The following is a 16,030-nucleotide window of genomic DNA, read 5'->3' as shown; positions in this document are numbered from 1 at the left end:
GCAGTGGCTCCTGATTCAGTCCATACACATTTCCTTGGCATTCCTACCTTCTGCATGCTAATTATACGGATTTCTATTCCTCTGCAGCTCTCTCACAAAACCAGTCTCATACGTATCTTGTTAAGATGTGACAAAGTTTATATGGTCCATGGTTTTATGAAACATATGACCTGACCTATGAACAGTAGCTTTATTTATACTCGCTTAACCCCTCTCTGAGGCTGATGCTAGTCAAAATACAGCCAAACATGAATGCTACTAAGCCCGTGTACACTTCCAAGTGTAACACACACACTACAGTTGCAAAATTTGGTCTCAAAAAAATGTAACTAAATAAGGAAAATCTATTGAAGTAAAAAAATTCACCACAAAAGAAACATGAATAAAGATATCAAAAATATTTAAAAATAAATATTAAAGAAACCTAGCAAGTCAAAAGAAGGAAAACAAAAAAAAAAACAACCAAAAAAATTGTGAATAAATATTATGTGAATAAATATGACTGTGCTTTGGAGAACTCTATACACTGTTACATGCTTAGGACAATTATGTATTTAATCTGAATATTTGGAGCTTGGGGTGGATGTATGGAAACTGTCAGACATTCCCCATGTCCAACAGATGGCTCAGCTGTATGCTTTATATATTAAAAATCTATTCACTAGTTTCAAACTCTGTCTGACTACAGCTGATGGCCCAATAAATATGAAAACTTTATCAGGATGGGTTTCTCCCTCCCAAAACTAAAGGACACACACTGAGGACAGCTGGGTAAATGAGGGCAAAAGATCAAAGGGCACAGATTCCCTTTTTCTTTTAACACTCCTTGTAATTCCAAGAGGAATCCATAGACACCATGTTAGCCTTTTTGGGGTTTGTTAGTTGCAGAGACTGCAGTAAACATTTTCACCGCTGAAACCTATTATCATGTTTTCCTCTTTTCATTGGAATAACAATAAAGCAAAGTTACAGAGAGGGTAAAATGCTGACCTCCCTGAAGTCTACAGAACTTTTGCCACTAAAGAGAGGAAATAGTTCTACCCTTTTTATCCATTTTTGCATCTTTAATCTGAAAGGAAGCTAACAACTCATTAACAATGCCTGCTGTGCTAAATGACTGCTTTGATAATTTTAATATATTTTAGATTTAATTATAAATCTGTCATGCATCCAAACAGAGTATATTCAGAAACAGGGATACCCAAATAAACAACGTTTACAGGTGTGCCCACGTGTTGAGCTTTATATTAAAATTCACTTTATTTACCTGAAAAATTTTAAGAAAATGTAAAATTGCTGTAAAAAGGTGACTAAAATTTCTACAAAAAGATGATCCTAAAAAGAAAGCTAAGAAACCATCCTTCAATAAACCATGAAACTTTCTGCAGTAGCGTAGAGGGCAACCATGGATAATGTTAGATTAGGACAACTGTACATTTTTAATGCTTAAAGAAACTAAAACCCTAATATTTCCTTTCTTTTAGACGCAAGGAATAGGAGACTACAAAAATCACTGAAATCGTTATAAACATTACAGAAGCAGGACATACTGAAAAAAAATAGGAGGCCTAAGACCATCCTCCTCAAGGCCTCATATCAAAGCAAGACTTTTTGGTAGTAATGAAAAGAGCTTATAAATGGTACATAGATGGAAATAAATAATTTATGTGACTTCTGTCTGCAGCAAAAGGTAGGTGATGAAGCACAATGACTTAATCACACTTTGCCAGCAGTCCAGTATCTTATTTGCATGAAGACATCAATTTGATGATGACAGAGAAACATTTCCTATCTTCTCTCCCTCCTCAAAGAGGAAATGGGCTCTATTCAAAACTGCTAGCAACTTCTGCCACTAACTACTACTTAATCCTGATTTGGGGAAAATTTCTTTAGAGATAATAGGTTACACTCTTAGATCAGAAAAAACCTACATATCTAGAAGTTTTCTAAGAAGTAGCAATGGATTTAAGCTATTGATAACATATATTTCTGAAATTTAAAAATAGGAGAGTTAATGCACTGCAAATCACCACGCTGGCCCTCTCTTTTAAATAAATTTCTTCCACCCAAATGACATGATGCACTGATTACAGGATTTCATATGCATCTCTTCTCAGATTCAAAATCATGTTCTGTGTGCTTCCAGAGTTAAACTCATGGAAAACAGAGAGTGATTTTATTTAAACCTGTTTTTAAACAATACTTGTCTAAATCATAGCTATCTGAAGTGTAGTAGTTATTTAAAAAAGAATTTAAATGATTAAGATATACTGAAAATTTAGGAAATTCTTAAAAGTCTTCACCATTCAGGTAGAAAATGCTCTAGACTTGGGCAAGTATTTCTATAAAATGAAAATCAGTTTCCTACAGGGAAGCATTTAAGAAGAAAAAAAAGAACATACACAAATTGAATTAAAAACTAGAGAAGAAAACAGCACTGAAATTATTTCATGAAAAGGGCATTCTCATTGATGTCAACCTGGCTAATCACTATGAGACCATTTGTTTGTTGTCATTCAACACACAGTTTGTGTTGAAACAGACTAGATGTTCTCTTTGTACACTCCACTTATTTACACTTTTGCTGCTAAAAAATTTCACTACTGACACTCTTCCTTCACAAACAAACCATAAAGCAGTGCTAGCAAGCTATAGGTCATAAATTATTTCTCACCTTCTGGCCCAGCATATGTGATATAGACACACAATCTTTGTAATTGCAATTCATTGAATATGATGCCATTACATTAATTTTAATACATTTGTCTTCAAAGGCAGTAATTAAAGTTGAAAAGCAACTGTTAATATAAACAGAGAAAAACCAAATGTCTTTAAATAATTACAGCTCATTTTACTCTAGATGACATATCCAGGAAGGAGATGTTCCAGAACGAGATTAATCTTGCAAACTTGAGGAGAAAGCTGCAGTCATTGTAAGAGTCCAAGCACAGGCGAGGTGCTGGTTGCAGCCATATCAGTACTGCAATAAATCAGCTTATACAGCACTTGCCACTGCAAAAGATGTCATCAAACCTTAACTAATCTACATGTTTAATAAAAGTCTGATTGTACACCTTGGGTAGGAAAAATAGAAAGGAAAAAAAAAATATTCTGTTAATCTGTGAGGAACTATAAATGCTTCCCAACAATCAAATAAGGTATTTTTCTGCCCACTTGCTCTGATCAATGGGAAAACCTTCTGCAGAGACATTCCAATTTAAACCTCTTTAACTATTAACTCAAGGCCACCATCACATTTCAATATAGAACATTTAAATAATCAGAGGAATTTCAGGTCCGTTAAAGGTGCAGTCAGGCATCCAAAGGGGTACACAGTTTAATCTGTTTTAGTGCTGGTCCAACATTAATTTTCTTGTTATTAATGGATGGAAAAGCTCTTCTGGAGCCAAGGAAGCGTAATTATTTAAAATTTTAGATGTGTTGCACTTCACAGCTCTCAGCTGCTAAGCTGGCAGAAGTAACACTCCTGGAAAGCAGATCATTTATTTACCATATTGAAAAGAAAAAACCCCCAGGTATTTATAAAACAGCACCATTGTTTAGCTATTTACTAATTACTTTATTTGAAAAATGTCTCTCTTTGACATTAAATTTACCATAATTAAACAACAACAAAATCAAAGTACAAAAGTGAACTGAATTTGACATGTCATTTACTGGTTCCAGCAATGGATTAACCATCAGGGATCCTAAGTAATATTCTTCTCTAGCACTGAGTTACTGCATGACCTTAGGTGAGTGACAGCTTCTCAATCCTTCAGTTTTCCTAAAATTAACTCTCAACCCCTAATGCTAAAAGTTTGAAGTACTTACAGTTCATTTTCAACATACCCTTTCTTTTTAACCTGTCCTCTCCTAATAACCCAGGTTGAAGTCACACCCACAGCTTTGATTTCTGCTCTTTCTTTTCTATAATGCTTGCAGACTTCTCTTCTATCCCCTCTCCCTTGCACTGCTGGAATTATGCCACCATTCATTCAGCCAACTACCACAGCTTGAAAAGTCTCCCCCTTCTTGTTCACTGAGAACTCCTTTCTTCCTCCCTAAACCTATTTCTTTGGAATCTTTCTTACCACCTTGCCTTTAACTCCGCAAGGACCAAGTCTTACATCCTGTATCTTTCCCGCCTTATGTAGAAGCTATCTTGGTCCAAAACCACATCCCATTCTCAACTTGCAAGGTAGCTGTATGAATTCACACCCCTCTATGCAATGTATGTAAATTATATATATGACAGGTATTAGAATGGACCTCCTCCATCCACCAATTTAAGAGTTGGTGCTACTGCCAAAGTGAAGGTGTACTTAGCTACAACTGACGTTTTACTTAATTATCATACTTTGTTTTTAAGGGCTTGTACTGAAAAATATTGCACCTATTGCTCCCTCTAAAACAGCAAGACGCCAGGACAGAACACTGTAGCTGGCAAACTCTTCTAAGCCTACATTTAAGACGTGCAGAGGAAAGATTTTATTGAAAAACACTGCCCCAAGAGAAGACCACCACTAAGCTTTTGTAACAAAATGTCCTTTTCAGAGGTTGTAAGTCTAGTTACTTGCCTAACAAATTGGCAATTGAAGCACAGCCTCTAAAAAAATTCAAATACAGGATAATTCTCATCTTTCCTGGCTACCCACAGCCACCTAACTAGATTTTTTTGTACATATAGTTCTTGGCAGTGAAGTCATCCCTCCCCAGCTTAACTGAGAAACAAGGTACAAACCTCACAATAAGAGTAAGGAATAAGATTTAAACAAACTTCAAATAGATGTGCAAACTTCTACTCTTAACCCGATTCCCAAAACAAATACAATAGTTACACTTGCAGGTATGCTCCCAGTAACAAGGAGTAAAAGCAAAGAAAGGATGGCTCTGCTGCTCGTCAGCAGTGTCTAATGCTGTAGTCCAAGACCAAACAGGCTAGTCCCAGCTCAGAGCAAAAGTGAAAATGGGAAACTGGGAGGTCCTGTAATAAGTTACTGGCTTGTACTATTACAGTTACTATGCAACTATGACTTTTTCAAGGAATTCATGTCAAAGGCTGTGCCAAATACACCACAGAAGAGAGAAAGGAGAAGGCACATGCCTCTGAACAGCAGCCTGCTAGAACCACACCGTCCATAGCGCCTGGACTACCTCCTTGGGAAACCTTGGCAGGACAGGCATTAGAGACCGCGTATGGAGAACAGAAGGCTGTGGCCAGTTCAGATTCTGCACAGCCAATTATCACAGATAATTGATTAATCACAGAAAAAGAGAAATTAAGACCTAAAGCCTATTTCCCGTGCTGCTTGCCTCGGTACTTCAACCTAACCTCCAAAATTATTTGCTACATTGTTTGCATAACTTGAGGCTTCTACAGAAAGTGGAACTACAGAGGAACAGCAGCACTCAGTTCCACCGAAGATGGACAGAACAGTAACAGATGGCTCAGCAACCTCCAAAATCAAACTTGGTATTTGAACCCCAGATTTAGTGGAGGTATCTAAAATTTAGGGGTAATATATAATAATATATACGTGTTTTCATGTTCCCCTTATTCGCACAAATGCATCCTTAAGACCTTGTGACCAAAAAGCATTACAGTAATCAGTACAAAGCTTGCAAAGTACCTTTCTGTGTAAAAGTTAAAAACACCAGATAAGTATGTTAGTCCTGTGAAGGTCTGATTTATATAGTTTATCTTCAGCAATGGATAGCCTGGTTCTGTTTCTCAGGGTAAGCCAGAAATTGTCCTTTCCTTGTATAAGACTATCCCAATTCAACTGCAGAGAAGACATACATAAAATCAGAGGAAATACAGCCGTGTGATTAGTCGCCACAGTGGATAGCTGGCACCCTGCTAAATGTTCATAAGGAATGGTGCCAGCTTTAAAAACAAAAATTAACTGTCTCAAATTTCTATAAGGGCTGAGAAGTAAGTATCTCAGCAACCTGGCAGAAACTCAGCGTACCGCCTGGAAAAATCCTACCAGAGTTCAACTGGAGGCGGGGGGGGATTTTACTTCAGACACAGAGGTTATTCACCCTAACACCCACTTACAGCACTGCTGCACAAATCCAGCAGCCAGAAAGCACGGAGATTTCTCAGTTTTATAAAGCACATTCTCTTCTTGCCTCACCGCCACTGACTCCACCACAATCCTGACTAAGACAACTTACACCACTGAAATGTATGCATTAACTGTGACAGGCAACAAATGGCATTTCTACCTAATTTTCATAGGAAATTCTCCTGTGGCAGCATATGCCAAGGTGTAGAACAGTGTAAAATACAGGCAGGCTGTAGCTTCCCTTCTGTCTTACGAAGCTAGCATTATTAAAAAAAAAAATTATATATATATATATTTAAAAAAAAGAAGCTAGTGTTGCCTGGGAGAGAAGGCAGCAGATATGCAGCACACACAGCACACGCTGCCTGCGTGCATTCCTGCAGTACCCTTCATTTGTGGGACTGCTGTTAAAGCTGTGATCCCACAACGTGTATGTCAGGGAGAGCAAGTGATATAAAACATACCTTCCTTTGCAAGCTAGAGAGGATCTGGCCCACCCTCCCCTCTACAGGGAGAGGAGAAAGAAACTTATTGACCCATGCACTAGATAAATGAACAGACTATCCATTAACTAGCAAACTGCACAGAATGAAATTATGTTAGAGACAATAAAATGAATAAGACTTTAAAGTGTTCATTAAAACTGTCACCAGCCATCTAAAATTTAACCTATAAACCACAGCTATCATCCATATATCATACAAAAAGCTTGCCAAGACACATGATTAACGTGTGCAGTGATCAGTAATTTTAATGTAGGGTAAATTTTTGTTTTAATTGTAATACCTATTATTGATTATAAAAAATTCTCCTAGAGATGAAAGGAAAGGAAAACATCAAGTTTGGTCACACATTTGTTAGGTAAAAACTTTCATGTTGACAAACATCTAAGTTTGAGCGACAAAAATCTCCTTAACTAGAAAGCACTTCCTTAGTCAATCAGAAGTTTTACAATCACAAAATACATTATTTCTGTTTAAAAATTTGACTGTATCATTATCTTCACTGTTTTTATTGGAATCAAAATCTCAAACATGGTAAGTAAAAATTGTGATTTGTTAGTTACACCTTGATACACAATTCAACTTCCTTTTCTCTTTCAGTATCTCTAGAACGAGGCTTTCCTTGGGTAAAACACATATTTATTTGTTGTCTCAAATCTAGTCCAATCAATAACTCAACCTAAAAAAGAATATTCATCCTTGTGCTTCATATTTCTATAAATCCTAGAAAATCCTCGTTTTATGACCCTAAACCATACCAAATAAACAGAATGCATGTCAGTTACAACACTGACTCCAAATAATGCAAAGTAAGTTCCTTTTTCAGCTAGTATTTTCAAAATTTCTGTCCCACAGGAGCTACATTTTGTAGGAAAAAGATACTACTGTAGGCAATACCTTTTACCCTAAAAAAAAAAAAAAAAGTACAGGCAGAATTAAAAGAAAGGGTCATTAGTTACATCCAGGTCTGTTGATGAAATTCTGTATCTTCTGCTGTTGTGTAATCTGTATTAAACCCTTGATCTATGTAACTCTTGAAATCAAATAATTTATATTTTACCTTCTTCAAAATGGTAGTGAGAAATGTTTATATATTAAAAATATATACATTCCACATTTAAATAAAAAGTTAAAATTAAAAAAAAATTGATACTTTTAGCTTCACTGTTCAGAAAACTTAATTAAGCTTGGTGTGTCTGTAACATTGTCTCTTTTCCTAGAGGGTGGAGGGGAAACTTAAAGTTTATCATGAAATTTGGCTAACAGAAATAGTAAATATAAGGTAAAAACCTATCTGTCTGGAACTGATTTCTGAAACACTGATCTTATTTCCTTCCCTATGGATTCTATTTTTATGGTATTATCTATGGCAGTACTGAACTCACACAAGTGTGGACAACAACGTATTTAGCAACTAATATTCAGCTTTAGCACAAATAAAACATCTATAATTTGCTTTTACATGTGGTGAAGTAAAGACAATTTACTGAAATAAAACTACAGCCCCAAAGACTCTAAAATTACTCTTAAAAGCACGTATAACAATTTCTATAGTATGAATAGATGTGTATAATTTACACACAAGTTGGTTTTAATTATCACAGTTCATAAAGGCCTTTATACCTTAGATCTGTCAAAATGAAGAGTGGAATCCTGTTAGTTTTTAACATGGTAAAAATCTATAAAAGCATCCTCCCTTCTGACCTCCTAAAACTAAAATCCTTTAAGCATGTCCAGTTTCCTAAAAGAACTAAAAAGCAAATTCCAGGATGCTTATCAGTTGTGTGATTTACAGACATTATACTTTGAAAAGTCTCACCAATCGTGACTCCGTTTCAAGTCTGGAGGGACTACCTCACACCACCCAGATCGAGTCTTGTCCAACTCGCAGGACTAAGCCATAGCGCTCCCTGCCAACATCATAAATGCTGCCATTAAAATATTTGTTTTAATTCTGACCTCAGAGTCACAGCTAATAAACAAGAAAGGCAACTAGAAATTGAAAAACAAACTCAATGCAGCTGTTGGACTGGACGTTTCACAACTGTGTTTAACTGCATCCTTTAATTTCACTTCTATGAATAGAAGCCATACACCACAGCTTGCATGCCAGCTAGTCAACCAAGCCGTATTTTCTTTTGAGTTCATTTTGCAGTGTTATTCCGTCATGTAAATTTTACTGTATTTTTAACTTTTCCTTTGAGATGCGGTCTGCAAACAATGGATAACTATTTGCCGGTGGTTTCTCATTAGAACACATACCAGCAGCGGATAGCATTTGTATAATTTTTCCATAATCTTCCTGACACACAAGAGGAACCGAATATTTTTGTGTATGTATAATACATGTTTGTATGTGTGTCAGTCCAGAGCTCATTTAAATATATCCAGTGAGCAGAAGATTAATGTTTTAGAAACTATGCCTCGAGAAACTATTTAGAAATGCATTACAAAATCACATGGAAGAACTAGATATAGAGGAGTGAAACACAAAGCTTATGCTGTTCTACGGACCTCCCAAAACTTATTCATACATCTTAAAAAAAATACATTATTTTTTAATATGTCTTTATAACAATCAATGAAAATACCTTTCCAGAATGCACAGGATTATAAATACTAACTAGATAGGGAAACAGGAACCTGAACATACTTGAAAAAAATCCATTCAGAAAAGGGAAACAGGCCACATCCTTTTAGAACTGTAGATATAAATAAAGAATCAGATGATTAAAAGTTAGGGTAGTGAGAAAGCCAGAATTTCCAATTTATTTTGGAATATATTCCTTGAGTGTAGAGGAAAAAATAGGTAATTGTATTTTGCAAAAAAATACAGCACATTGGTGTGTTTTTCAAATATGTAACATCCTCCTCTTCTCAGTTTCCAGGTCTGGTATATAAAAAGATAAGAAATAGCACCCCACAGCCCTCCGAAACTAAACACTTTGTTTCTTTTGGGGTGGGTGGGAGGGGTGGCATATTTCCATTAAAAAATAAAAATTCCTTTTAAACATGTGGAAATCCAACTTCCAAATATTATATATACCCTTAGGGCTCTATATTGAAACGTCTTACAAAAAAAAAAATATGCAGCAGACCTAATGCCTCCCAAATCACACTGAAGCCTCAGTTCTCAGTGCCGTCTCAATTCAGGATATTCGCATCCACAACTCTGCTCCAGTCCCAGGACCTTACATGAAAGTAAAACAGTGGATACCTTGGACCAATATTAAAAGGAATAGCAATAAACCAAAACATTTGAATGAAGCCGTACACAGAAATTTCCATAACAGATCATGCCAGAGGTCTGTGTAGCCCAGTGTATTTATTGCTTTTAACAACAGTGACTAGCAATCATCTCTGTGCCTACAATGGAAGAGGGAACAAAGTGAATTAGTTTTAATGGACTACGGCTGACATCAGAATTGGTGAGGTTTTTTCCTCCTTTCTAAATCACAGCGTCTAATACAACATAATGAAAAACGAGGATGTTTGTATGGTTCCTTCAGTCTCCAGTCTAGACACTCTCTAGTTTAAACTAATCCAGTTTACCATCGAGCAACCAATTCTAATTGGTAACATTTCATCCCTTCCATTCCTCTCCCCATTTCAGACCTGGCATACACTTAGAATTCCTGGCAGACTATCATCAACATGTTTAAAGCTTGGAGGCTTTTCTGTAAACATCTTAATTTAAGTAACCCCCTATGGTGTATTCCTTCCTTTCGGGAAGTACCAAAATTTAGTCCAGGGCACCTTCATTCAGAGTTGGCAGAATAAGCTCTTGTCTATTACAGTACATAGCAGATAGGATTCTTCTGTGATACCGTGACAACTGTAACATTCTGCAAACGGTTTGTACCTGGATTTTCTATTATGTAAGTTAATTTCTAAATATATAAAAATAAATACTATATACATATAAAAGTTTAAAATCTCCTAATGACAAAGTCTTGCATAATGTTGCACTGACAAAAAACCAACTTAATAACCAAGGAAATATTTACCAAAATTTTTTATCCAGGCTGTAGTTTAATTATGGTAAAAACTCAACCATAATAAACACAGACCGCAGTGTTAATACTGCTGTGTGACAATGTGTAACAGACAATGGTGACTGTTGTACAATTGCTACTGGTTGTACACAACTGACATTTCTAAACGTCTTACATCTATAGCCTGGAAAAAGTCAAATCACCATTCCAAGAAATGGTGGAAGGCTACATTGTCCTGTAAGCCATGGTAACAGAGCACTTATGTTCATCAAAAAAAAGGAAATTATGCAGGTGAAATTACCTGCAACTCAACGTAGCTAACAACACCCGAGATTATTCTTGTGTGATCAAGGTATATAGACTGTAATCCTGTAAAGACAGGCTTTGTTCCTGGACCAAACAAAAAGGCATCAAGATTTTCTTCAGAAAAAAATATATAACCAGGAAAAAATATGATGCGCAAGTCTGGGAGCATATCTACACAGATGCAGTCTGAGCAATTAATCTGAATTACCTACTGTGAATTAGTAACAGCAGTAAATTTTTGTCTGGACAGTCTGTCCACTGTAAATTGGCCTTCAATTCATCCAAAACTGAATATTCAAGCTAAGATAAATCAAGGGTATGTTAACACTATGTAAAATTATCCACACTAAAGCGTAATGTGATTTTCATTTAATAAGTGAATTAAAGTAACTGTTCTTCGAGTCTCTTTGTAAATATAAGCCTCTTGTTTCCACTGCATCAATATACATGCCAGAGAGACATTAATAAAGTCCCCAGTCTATCAGTATATTACTTCACTTCCTTTTACTATTTATTCTCATCTTGAAAAGTTTTATTAAAAGGCTTGAAGTCTCCCTGAAAGTTAGAAGCTGCCTTCCTTTGTTGAGAAATGAAGGAGTGGACATGGCGCTCTTGACTGTCTGCAGCAGCTGCTTCGCACAGAGGATCAGATGGGTGTTCAAATATGAACGAACCATTCTCAGAACGCAGCTCATTTCCCTCGCAAATGTTTCTGTACGCCTAAAAGATGTGATTTTCTTCTTCGACCATGGATCCTTCTCAATTAGGTTGAAAAAATATTATTATTATTCTCCCAGTCAACTACAAAACAGTGCTAGGATCAAAATACAGCCAGTGACTGCACTTCGCAAGACTCTGTGTATCTGCGGCACCCAGCCTACGGTCTGTCAGCCACGTCTCCCTGCAAAATTCATCTGGCTTGCTGGCCATTTCCTAGCTGCACCAATTACTCTGCTGGCAAGAGCCCAGTTCTGGTCATCACCTGCCCCAGGGCCCCACAGCTCCTTCCTCTTACATGCAAGTATCCTCGCCACATACTGTGGTGCAAGCGTCCCTTCTTGGGAAGGGGCTGTGGTAAAAAAATAAATAAATACCATGTGTATGCATTACTTACTAAACGAATATACTGCAAAATCAGACCCCTTCTTCCTGTTAATAGACAGCATCTCATCCATGGCACTTGGCAATGCTAAATTATTACTATAATATTTATTTGATTTATTCAATATTGGATGGATGTCTAAAAATATCAAAACACGAGTGCTTCAAAAGAGGGACCTTATCTTCACATAAGTCACAAAAGCAATCCCTGGCATATATGGCATTATATAAATAAATCACTATTTTGACATATAATAAAGCATATAGAGAAACTGTGTCAGTTTCCTGTGGAAGAAAAGTATACATTAAATACTCATATTCTAGCAATTAAAAAGGAAAAAAAGAAAACAAGCAGCAGTGCCAAGTCACCTGAACTTGAAGCTTGGAATTGGACGTACTAAGCACACTTCCAGAAACAGAACAAGAATGTTATACAGGAAGTGTGCCCACTGGCCAGCAGAAACTCTGCCACCAAAGCTGACAACACAACTGGCAAAGAGAACAGATTAAGGAAACTCACATCATAATTTTTATTTTTACCACCAGAATAAGGACCCAGTTAGCATTTCATGTCTGTTTCCCAAAGATTCAATCAGCAACAAATGGCAAAGGAGGACCAGTCCTTTTTCACTTTTATTGAACTACTACATATCTTACCTATTAAAATGAAAAATGTTAAGCAGAGAGGCAATAACAATATATGCAGGGTCCCGACTTTTAGAAATTCCATAGGACTAAGGGATTTTGCAGATGAGATGCCTGGCCACAAATTTTCAGCTGCAGTATAAACCCTCCCCTTCCCTCCATTCCCCAGAAAAACCCAGCAACCCACTCCCCATAGTAAACAATCACAACTTTTTTTGAAAACTAAAATTTGATGTGCACAGGAAAAAACACAGAGAAAACCTAAACTACCAGGAACTGCAATTTTTCTCCTTTATGGTTGGTGGTTTGTTTGGGGTTTTTTTCCCCCTTTTCTAATGTTAAACACGATTTGCTATATGTCTCTGACTGAGACTTTTACAGTCTCCCTAAAATCAACTGACTCAAGCAAGCTTTTATTAACATAAGGGTCTGGAAGAGGTATAGAGGGACATGCTAGGCAGCATTAAAAAAAAAACCAGCTATGGTGCCCCCTAAGTATACTCAGAAATGATATTTCAAGGTTGTTATTTTATTATTCAACCAGATTTTCCGAGCATCCATACATGTAATACAAAAAAAAAAAAAACCCACCCAAAAACCCCCCACTAACTATATGTTGTCTCTTCTTTCTTTGAATACCTCAAAACCAGAAAAAACTTCAACAGATTTGCCTTAAATTTAAACACAAGGTAGACCTAAAAGCCAGCAAAAGTTACTACAGAAATGTCTATACAGCACAATGAAATGCTATGCAGAGACACCTCTGCTTGTTCTTGCAGGATTTTGCTTTGTAATGCAGCTAAGGTAAAAGAGCATGCATACAGCAAGCTCTCCTCGTCAATGAACCCAGCTCAGAACTTCACAGAGATTATTTAACATGCTGGGAGGAAAAAACAAAAAAAACCCTCAAAGCCTCAAAGCCTCAAAACCAAAGCAAGACAAACAAACAAAAGACACACACCTTACCAGCCAGAGTCTTGCCATTGCAAGACTTTCAATCAGGCCCACAGTAACATATCTTGGACAGTGTAAGTGCAGTAAAGGATTTCTTCTTGGTTTCAAAAAGAAAGATCAGGGAAAAAAATATGACTGTCATTTACTGACAATTAGTGAGTCTCTCTCCTTCCCACTGGATTGTTTTCTGATAATACTATATTGAAGCAATGTATTACCAGGAGCTGTTTTCACAATGATATCCATAAATTCTGCACTATTATTTATCACAATTAACTTATCTCTAGAAAGCTCCTTGTTCAGTAAGAAAACATGAAAAGGAAAAACAAACAAACAAAAAAGGTATCCTACTGGCAACCAATACCTTTAAAATACAGCTTAAAGTGGCTGTGGCACTGTTCTACTGGTTTACTACACAAAACTCATATATAACCATCTTCCATATCCATCGACCTTCAGTGGTTTCCAGTGTAGTGGTGGCTTTGGTTTAGATTTTTTTCAAACATAATCCTGTAAGTTTTTACAGACCTGAATACCTGTGGAGCTCAGGGGCTCTTGGGTTAAGACATGATGAAATTAAGCTATTTAATCAGTCATAGAAAATAAAATAGTACACTGAAACAGATCAGTGTTCCCTGTTTGCCTTTACAGCATAAGTCTGTAGTTGCTATGCTGCCGTGCAGCATCACATACACTGCTTGAAATTATAAGTGTTTTTTCACTACAACCAGCCAATAGATGAAGACAGTATCAAAAGCCGCCTCTTGTTTTGTTCTGCTTAGTAATGAGATCAGTTTAATTGGCAAAATACCACTATATAATGGATTAAGATGATGTTACTAACAACGCTGGCTTCAAACAAAATTCTGCCTTGATGTTAAATAAAGAATAGAGAGTCCTGCGTTAAGTGCTGCTTTCAGAGTGTAGGCAGCTGAGGTAAGAGTTTTCAACTGTTTTGATATTGCTGTACCCAGAACATGCGGTATGATTCAATACCTTGCTGTGAGTCATCCCTCCTGCAAATATCTCATAACATATATAATTTGCAATCAGTCAAAAATAACAGCAATTAGAAAAAAGCATTTTGCCATTAAGTATCTTACTGCACCATTAGATATAAGGTAACAGTCAGCTATATCATATACAAAGGATTGTAATGTTAGTACCTGAGCAAACCAAAAGAGCTTAATTATAATAGGAGTAAGTCAATAATATGCAAATATATCCTTCAATTTAAAAAATAACAAGTTAATTGGGTCTTGCATAAACATTCCATTTTCCTTAAATCTGTACAATCATAAAAATTGTCTTAAGGAGACATTTAATTAGTATCTATAAAGCACTCTAAGTTAAGCAGCTGTATTTATTTCACTTAATTAGCACTGCTCAACTCTAGGTATTACCTTTCTACCAGAGTACAAAGCAAAAATATTACTGTTCTGGAATCTGCATAGCTGATTCTCCGTCAAATACATAAAGTTCCACAGAAAAATCTCTTTAAGTATCAGAAGAAAGTTCAGCCAGATGAGAATACAGTTTTTTTATGTCAAAACCTCAGTGAAAATGCTGTGAACTGTGCACCACTATTAAAGAGTTCTGACAGAACAGATGGGATGTCAGAATAAGACCAACTGGTCAGTAAAAGTGAAAACGTAAGTGACATACATTTAGTTTTATTCTTTAAAATGTGACTTCATCCTCAGGATCTTCATGGCCATATTTTAGAAACCGTTGATTTAGGCAAGTAGAAGCTGTTGATTCTCTGGCTGTTTCATTGATTACTACTGCAATTAACCAAACCTTTTTTTTTTCCCTGCCCATAAGTAGAATCATAGACATGTTAATTGTCAAGTTAAGATTTATTAAGAGACAAGATTCGTAGTTATCTCTGCTGCCACGGTCATTGTTCATTCATCAAGAGAAAGGAGAGAAATAGGTACTTTGAGGAGTTTCTTAAAAGTATTTTCATATTATAGTTGATTTCACTCAGGAAAGAGGGTAGAATCACAAATTCTTCATCAATAAAACACATAATGGCAGTGTAAGTTACCTTAAGAAGCAGTGCCAGTGAAATGATTCATTTTATTTTCATTTATGGAGGAGTACAACTTAATACATGTGCTGATCCTCTGGATACCCGCGTATCAGAACACCTGGATACCTGGCTGGCAGGATACCCAAGAGAAGATAATTCCTTAATACTTCTGCTACATTCAAAGTGGCAGACAATCTTCTCACATAGCTTAAGTTTGACATTTCCAGAGAAACCAAATTAACCAGTGTACAGCACAGTCAACACTCAACAGAGCAGGTCAAAAGTCCTAGCAGCAGCGAGGAGATACCTGCATGTGTTAGAATGGTACCTGCAATTCCTCCAAAGCAATGGAACACATACCTGTGACATTCTACTGTCTTCATCTTGTTTACAATTATCACATTAAAACAGTAAAAT

At 36.4% G+C, this 16,030-nt stretch overlaps 1 protein-coding gene across 12 annotated transcripts in view; it reads right to left on the bottom strand.

Annotated features, from left to right (window-relative positions):
• BCAS3 (BCAS3 microtubule associated cell migration factor) overlaps positions 1–16,030 on the bottom strand; it is a 370,196-nt gene that overhangs the window by 265,992 nt on the left and 88,174 nt on the right. The window lies entirely within an intron of this gene.

The sequence above is a fragment of the Falco biarmicus genome, chromosome 1 (genome assembly GCF_023638135.1).
Source record: "Falco biarmicus isolate bFalBia1 chromosome 1, bFalBia1.pri, whole genome shotgun sequence".
Taxonomy (NCBI): domain Eukaryota; kingdom Metazoa; phylum Chordata; class Aves; order Falconiformes; family Falconidae; genus Falco; species Falco biarmicus.
Note: the sequence above shows the minus strand (reverse complement) of the source record. Positions and strands in the feature narration are given on the sequence as shown.